An 8,625-nucleotide genomic window follows, 5' to 3' on the forward strand; every position below is an offset into this window, starting at 1 on the left:
GAAGCTAATCCTGGTGTAAAAGTGATGCCATTTTAACCAAAGGCCAATTCCACAATTCTACATTATCGTTGCAGTCTGAGCCTAATGGATGCACACTACGTTTTGGACATAGGAATTTGTGCCTGATGTCAAGCATCTGTTGAATGCTAGGGGCAAACAGTGTCAATTTCCCAAGATAGCATGGTCCTCCTAATGCCTTCTGAGGAATTGCAGGCCAAGCTTTATCTCCACAAAAGAGAAATGAAAGTCGAAAAAAGTTATTCCAGAAGCTATTGTAGAAGGGACTTTTCTCTAAAATGATGGAGAAGCTTTTCCTGTAGTAACTAATGCTGCAAGTAGAGTTTGAAAATCTTTCAATTGGAAGATTTTAGGAAAGTCGAGAGCTGCAATTTCACAATTTGGTTGAAAATCCCAACTTGCACTGTCACTTCTGCAGTATATTTTTCCATCTAACATGTTAATTCCAGCTGATGCGCATACCCTAATAAGACTTATAATGCCACCCCATTAGCAGGTGATGTGTCATAAAAGCTGGGAGGAAAAGTGTGCTGAAGAAGCAGCAAGACCTAGAGTGCAGGGGGATCCTCTGTATAGTTTAACAGCACAACAGTTCCTTGGCAAGGGGCCCTGGGCTACTGCCACTGCCCAGGCTGGGAGCATTGATCAAATCTTACAGATGAGCCAACAACTAGCATATAATGCTATCCTTGCACTTCCAGATAAGTTACACACTATGTCTTTTACACAGATTTGTCAAAGAAAGAATGAAGACTTTGATATTTTTTTTGTAGACAAATTGCATGAAGCTATCTATAATCATTCTGATTTAAATTCAGACACAAAGATACAATTGTATAGACTTTGGGATCATTACTCCATTCCAAATAGCTTTCCCTTCAGTCACAAGAGGCTTCCATCTCTTCAAAAATTGCTTGCTGAAACTCTTCAAACTCTCTTCCAAATCAGTTCACTACTCCAGCATAACCCTTGAAGCATGGACAGATGACTCTTCAACTAATTATAGTAGAAAAGAAGGGTATTTATTGCAGCCCTGGTCACATGTGAACTAGTTTCCAAAGACATGTGCAAGGAGTTGCAGACTTCTGCTCTCTATTTCTACAGAAAAGGTTTTACATTAGATTTCTAAGGACACGTAATACATAATTATCACCTGCCTGCTTCGCGTTTTTATTAGCTGAATATCTTTTACAGCTGCGCAATTGTATTCCCTTAACTGGGTAATGGGATTTTGAAATGAGGGAGTGGTTGTATGGGAGGAAGAAAGCTGTCTTCCTCATGGTGAACTCTTCTCCCATGGCCAGTTGGCAAGACCTTTTGACCTACTCCTCATGGTCCAAGCCTCTCCTAACTGTTCAATTATTCTTAAGGCAAGGTATTTCCATGGTCTCTGCTTCTTCACAATTGCTTCCTCTATCCCTGTCACTCCTAGCTTTATGTTCCTAATATATTTGGTACTCTTTAACTAAGGGCCATGATTTCTGCTAGCTGTATTACTAACTTAGCTTCTTACCTCATTTGAAAATCATAACTAAAACATGCAATCTTCTACTTTCCCAATTGTATTCCCAGCTGGCCCCTCAACTCATCTGCATTTTCAGTTATCCTAATTTCATTTTCAGCTAACCCCTTGACTCACCTCAGGCACATCCCCAACTGCCTCTCTCCCAGCAGCTCAGAGCTGCATTGCACAGCCCTTGCTTTGCGCCAGAGAGCACAAAGCAGGCTGGCCTGGTGGGCCTGAATATTTCTGCCAAACACTCTGCATCTCACACCTTTGCTCTGGCTCAGTGCAGAACTGCAGGGTTGCAGGCGCTTCCTCCCAGAGCTGCGTGAGGCGCTGGCTCCTGCAGATGGGCCCTGCCAAGCTGTCCCTGCGTCATGCTGGCCTCACTTCCCTGGCACAGGTGCTGGGCCTGAAGGAGCTGCCCTGTGCTCCAGCCTGCTGAGCAGCCCGGCTCCCTCTCCTGGTGCCCAGAGTGCTGCACACACTGCTGACCTTTGCCAGGAGTTGCAGGGCAGCTGGAAGAAGAGGAGGAATCCTCAGCCAGCCCAGCGGCCCGTGGCTGCCCTTGGCCTTTCTCTGCTCCAGGGCACACTCCAGACGGCCAATGCCTCCAGGCCGGGCTGTGCCCAGCACGGCTGCGCTTCCCCTCGGCAGCAGCCAGCTGCCACCTGGGCTCTGAGAGCGGAGGATTCGCCCGCTCCCAGGCAGAGGAACCCAGGGCCTGGCTGCTGCCTCTTGCAGCTCCAAGGGCCTCCTTCCAGCTTGCCTCTGCCAGGGCTCAGGCTGCTCCGGCCTCTGCCGGGGCTCTGCTGGGGCTCCAGCCCGGGCAAGGCCAGGCCCGCTCTCACCTCACAGGCGCTGACAGCTCTGCGCCACAGGAGACCTTCCCAAGCACCCTCTCTGATCTTTCTGCTTTCTCACTTGAGCAAGGTTCTCCTCCAGCCAAAGAGATTATTACATTTAGGGATACAAATCCAAGTGGCAGGAACCCCAATGCTCTCCAGTCACAGCTGAAGGCCTGCATCTGCACAAGATGTTTGGGCTGCCTCATTCTTCCTTTAGTTTTGCCTTCAAATGCCATTGCCCTTTCTGCCTCAACTAGAAATACCACAACTGTGCCATAACCAGCCAGTGGGTCATACTCCAAAGGCAGTGTGGTCTGGAGAGGATGAATGAAGAAGAGTCCTCCTCACTTATGAAACCATACAAAAGAAGACATGTGTGACTTAGCACCAATAAAAAACAACTGATAATTCAGAAGGAAATGTTGAATTTTCTGAAGGGGTCAGAAGGAGGAGAATCTTCCAAATGAGTTGATGTTTCAGAAACTTTTTTTAATTACAACCCTAATCTATAATCCTATGCTACAAATCTCTTCAACAACCCTACTCCACAATCCTACTCTAAATTGGTAACAGAGATAGCATCTTGACTTGATTGTTACGTTCTCATCTCCTAGGGTTAGGGTTAGGTTTGTCTTAGGCTTAGGTTTAGGTATAGGCTTAGGTTTAGGCTTAGGCTTAGGGTTGGGGTTAGGGTAAGGGCTAGGGATAGGGTAAGGATTAGGGATAGGGATAGGGTTAGGGTATGGGTTTGGGTTAGCATTTAAGGTTAGGGTTAGTGTTTAGGCTTAGGGTTTAGGGTTAGGGTTATTCTTCTTCTTCACTGAATTGATGAGTTGTGCCAAGATGAATGCTGGCTTGGCTGAAGTTACAAATGGATGCTGTCCACCGGAAAAAAAAAATACAATAAAGAACAGTGAACCATTACTTTCCAAGTTCAGTGCTTCAGAGACTCAATCAGGATACATCAAGTTCCTAGAAAGACCCAGAAAGAGGAGCAATGGGACTATCTGCTCCCCAGTCATCCCCAATGAGCAAGACCTTGCCATCACGGGCAAATGTGGCCCAGAATCCCACTTATCTGTTTATTGTGATGTCTTCATCACGCTGGGATTTTTGCCCTGCCAGTGCTCTAGAAATGGTGCTTTCTGTCCCTGGGTTTTCTTCCTTTCAGGAAACTCCAATGGCTCACATAGGTCCCTGCCTTTCAAAGACAAGCACTGTGCTAATACCCACAGGGACAGAAAGCAGTGTCTGCCTTTCCATGCCCTGCCCCTCGTGTGCTGGATGGCATCTTCCTTCCCAGCAGGGCCAGCCCAGTGGCACTGGGTCCTGCAGTTCCCACTCTGCCACACAACCGGGCAGTAAACTTGGCGCAGTCTGTCTGCTAGAGCGTGCCAGGCAGCAATTGGGGCTGGGACAAATCTCTCCCAGCTGTCCCTGTTTGCATGGCAGAAACCTCTAAGGGTGGGCTGGGGGGCACAAACCAGGGCCCCTCAGAGGCTCACAGTGAGCCCCCCACAGCCGCTCCTGCCCTCAGCCAAATCTCTGACCCTTAGGTTGGGACTGGCTTCCTTGGGTTCCTCCACCACCATTTCATGTCTCTGTACCCTGCATTGCTCTACTTCAATTCTTTTGCCATTAGATAAAACTGAACACCCCACCAAATCACAAAAGAGGGCAACAGAAACACTCAGAGGACAGAGCACCTCTCCTCTCAGGAAATGCGGAGAAAGGTGGAGTTATTCAGTTTTGTGAAGAACAGGCCCCAGGGAGACTTTATTGCCATTTTCCAAGACTTCAGAGTGGCTTTGAAGAAAGTGGGGGACATTTTTTTTAACAGGGCCAGTTACAATAGGATATGGACAAATATTTTTAAACACAAAGGGCATCTAATCAGAGTAGGTCTAAGGAAGAACTTGTTTACTCGGAGCATGGTGCCACCCTGGCACAGCTTGCCCCAAGAGCTTGTAGGTGCCCCATCCCTGCAACCATTCTGGCTCCTGTGGCAAAGGGCTCTGAGCAACCTGATCTCTTTAAAGATGTCCCTTCTCATTGCAGGACACTTGCACCAGAGGACCTTTACAGGGCCCTGCCAGCCCAGCCCAGTCTAGGATTCCTTACCATTTTCATTTGAAGAGCAGCAAGAGTGGAGGTGAGGAGGAAGGGGGCTCATCTGCTGCCTTGGACTTGAGTTGGAGGAGGAGCCCATCCCTCAGACCCTGTTTCACCTGCAGCCCCTTCACATTTTACCTGCAGGAGCTCCTTGGCAGACCAGCGCTGCTCCTCGTCTCTCTGCAGGCAGCAGCTCAGGAAGTCATGCAGCAAAGCTGAGAGGAGCTTGGGCTACTGCATCTTTGGGGTCCCCACTGTGGCTATCAGGTGTTGAGCCTGGAGGAAAAAAAAATCATGAGGCTCCACCCACTCCTTTCACTTCTCTAAGTGCTCTCCCAGATCCCTTTGTTTAACCTCTGCTCTGCAGTGGCAGTTTCTGCCCTGGCAGACACCCAGAGATAACTTTCCTTTACCAACCAAAAACCCCAAACCCCAATGCAGCCACAGCTTTTCCACCATCCCACAGATCTTGCCTTGGCAGCTGATTTCTTTGACTGACCTAGTTAGTGGGAACTACATCACCACAAGCATGTTTGCTTCTCTGAGGATTCACACCAGCTTGAGAGGATTTTGGAAGAGGGACTTTGCTATACACATTTCAAGGGTTAGTACAGGAAAGGCATCTCTGCAGTGCTTGTTGGTCCTTTAAGCACAGCTGCCATAGAACAAAACTCATCAAGCTTTTTGTGCTATTCTTGAAAACAATGGGAATTGGAAGGAAAGAAAGGAAATCCATCAGTTAATCCCCAGGTAAGGAAACAAATATTTACCATCTCATCTTCAACACAGACACATTAAGATGCCTGCACAAATGTATTGGGATGAAAATGCCTGCTTGGACACACAGGAGACACCTGCAGCTCTGTCTCTCAGCAGTCTGAAAATTTCAGCTTCCCATTTTTCAGCAAAAGAGAAATTTTCATGGTCAGAAGAAGGAGAGGTGCCATCCCTATGGTCAACCTCTGCTCATTTGGCTACTCAAGTCAATACATTAGTGGTAGACCCATACCAGAAAGGTTCAGGAAACAAACAGGAGGTTTTGGCAAGCTCTCCAAATCACCAGGCTTCGGCTTGGTGACACAGAGAACATTCCTTGGGCTAGGAGAGAAACACGGTCACTAAATGCAGTGCAGCAGCACTGCACAAGAAGCAGAAGAGACTCTGTGGCCTTTACACCCTCATGCCCCAGTTTCAGGCATGTTTCCCAGTGAGAAGCAACTGCACAGTGGGTTAGGTTCCTCTCTAAAGACCACGGGTTTAGAAACTTTGTTTGGTTTGGGTTTCATTCCTTCATTTATGGAAAGAGAACAGAAGTTCTAAGATGCTTGTTTCCTGTTACTTGGGCCATCTCCACAGACAAAAGAACTGGAACCCCTTATAGCCCAAAGGAAAGTGTTGCCTAAGAATGGAGTTTGTTTGCATGTGATAAGGCTTGAGTTACCCACCGATGCAACCAAAACTAGAGCAGATGCTGATGTGTTGCAGGGATATTTGTAGGAGGGGACCTTGATGGAAGTAGTTCCAGCAGATGGCAATGAGATTTTGTTCAATGGCACGCAGGACAGGGGACAGGTGAGAAAGACAGTGGGATCAGTGAGTATTTGCTCCTTACCGTGCCAGAACTTTCACTCAAGTAAGGAGGTTCTTGTTCTACCATTTCAATCCCCACAATTCCAAAGGACCATATGTCCACTTTGGGGCCATATGGTTGACCTGTCACCACTTCAGCCACCATCCACCAAGGAGTCCCGGTTAGCGAGCACCGTCTGCTCTGCTCAGAGTTGAGCTGAGTAGAGAGGCCAAAATCAGCTGAGGAGAAAGCAAAATACTGGTTTTATTTGAATTCTGTGCAATTAGGAAAGCAAGCAAAAGAATTTCCCAGTAGAAGTTTGAAAATGTGCTGTTGAATCTCCTGGCATTGGTGACTTAAAAAATCCCCCCATTTTTTACACTGCCTCCAGCAAGGCTTTTGTTCTTTGGAAACTTTAGACTTGTAACTCCCTCCCTCTGGAAGGGATACACACAGAGTAAGGCCACTCTCTACTGCTTGTGGTTCCTTAGACCTCTGTGCACGTTGCAACTCTGCCCTCAGCTTGCAGCAGGGGTCCCTGCACTGCCACCAGCACCATTTTTGGGGAGCTGGCAGTCACTCCAAGCAGCCGCACACCCACATCCCTGGAATGCTGCACCGGACCAAGAATATATTGACCCAGTTTGACAGAACCATCGGTTCTGAGAAGGATGTTGCTGCTCTTCACATCTCGATGGATCACATCATTTCAACGAAGAAAATCCAGTCCTTGCAGGCACTGAGAGAGAAAACAGAAAGTGGTGGGCAAAAATGAGTGATGTGATTTCATCACACAAGAAAGAAACAAAGAATCTAAAAGATTCCCTCTCTGGGGGAATGGGGAATAATGGCAGAACAGTAATGGCCACTGAGAGGAAGAGCTTGCTGCTCCAACACCTGCAGAGCAGGACCTTTCTGAGGAAAGGCACGTCAACTTTTGAAAGAGCAACAGCACCTGCTGTTGTAGGCTGTCCCCTGCAAACCAGCCAGGATGACTGCTGCTGCAGTGCATGTGCTCAGAAGCAAAGAGCATTTTGGCTGCACTCCTCTCCTTTTCAGCTGAGGACTGAGAGAAATTAGTCTCTCTCTTTTTTCTTTGCTGATCATTTCAAATCCTGCCACCAGCACCTTTGCTTTTACAGGCAAGGAATGCAGTGAAGACAGACTCCAGGCAAACATTTAGAGAGGCAAGGTGGAGAACAGCAAATACAAATACAAGAGACAGAGCAAGAATTCAACAGCAGGAGATAAGAGTACTGGCACTGAGTACAGGGAGTGCAGGGGCACTGGCAGGCCTTTCACTTGAGATGCTTTTACTTGCCCATAGAATAGCAGCAACACAGAAACAAAGCTTGGTATTGGAATATGTATCCCAATATAACCAGTTAGATGGTGCCTAGGCCAATTCTGACCTTCGCTGCTGGGCCAGAGGCAGCACTGTGGTGTTTTACCCCAGAGATACCTTGGCTGGTGGCAGAGTGCAGCGGGGCACAAGACAGGACTCCGTTTACCTCAGGGGAGAGCTTCTGGCGATGGTGAAGAGAAGGAGAGTGGATTCTGCTAGAAGGTTGCCAGATGTTTATTCCATTGGTACAGAGGTCTGCACTGGGCCACTGCTGCTAACAGAATACCGGCCACATGGTCTCATTAACTTTATAAGCTCGGGGACAGGGGAAGGGGAGGGGACAGGTGAGTTACCAACCAGGTGAAGGGGGCAGGGTCTCAAGGGAGGATGACACTTAGACAGGCCAATGACCCCCAGGCCTGAGAAGCATCCTTTGAAATCGACGAATCACACGACGCCTTGCTGGTATGTTAGCCTGATTGACAGGGCACACTCAGCAAGGGGGCGAGGGGGCAGGGAGAGAGGCATAGGCACACCTGGGAAGGGACTCGGAAGTTTAAAACAGGACATTGCAACACACCACAACATCTCCCCCTAGTTTTGTTTAAAAAGAAGAGGACTGTGTTTATGGTGCAGAATGATTGCCAAACCATGGTTGGTAAATCGGTTCTTCTTCTACAGGAGGGTCAGTGTTTTCCACTGAGGCTTCCAGGTCATCCACTGGAGCACTGAGGGCTTCCAAATGGTAGACGACCTCAGGAGGGGGAGATGAGCTTGAGATTAACTTGAGAACCATGCGGCTGATTACTCCAAAAACAATGCTAAAAACTACAATAACTATAACTAAAATAAACGGCACTAAAATTACAGTTTTCAGAATAGATCCCAACCAGCCCGAGAGTCCCCAACCATTGAAAAGTCCATTCAGCTCGTTGTCAGTTTCTCTGTTGCTGTCTGAGAACCTTTATCGAGGTAGTCCATATGTAGTTTGGGCTGCGGTACTATGTAGGAGATTGCAGGTGGGATGATCACGAGTAGGATGAGAAGCAGGCTCGGTCTCATGACGTCTCGAGGCTACACACGAACAGTGGGATCTAAACTGGTACAAAAACTTGAGACAAACATATATTACAAACTATTCCAGATAGGAGGCTTAAATGGAATTTCCTCCAGAGAACGTGCACGGCGTTTTCTTCTCCAGGCAGCGTGAGCAACCTGGGGCGCTTCT

The 8,625-nt window shown here is 47.9% G+C and overlaps 1 long non-coding RNA gene across 1 annotated transcript; it reads right to left on the minus strand.

Annotated features, from left to right (window-relative positions):
* Positions 1–2,546: 2,546 nt before the first annotated feature.
* On the minus strand, positions 2,547–6,215 carry LOC141726132 (uncharacterized). Its single transcript, XR_012577527.1, has 3 exons — positions 6,095–6,215; positions 4,621–4,758; positions 2,547–3,248 (listed from the first exon to the last, which is right to left on the minus strand). It is a non-coding gene; the product is annotated as an uncharacterized LOC141726132 (long non-coding RNA).
* Positions 6,216–8,625: the final 2,410 nt, after the last annotated feature.

The sequence above is a fragment of the Zonotrichia albicollis genome, chromosome 33 (genome assembly GCF_047830755.1).
Source record: "Zonotrichia albicollis isolate bZonAlb1 chromosome 33, bZonAlb1.hap1, whole genome shotgun sequence".
Lineage (NCBI taxonomy): Eukaryota > Metazoa > Chordata > Aves > Passeriformes > Passerellidae > Zonotrichia > Zonotrichia albicollis.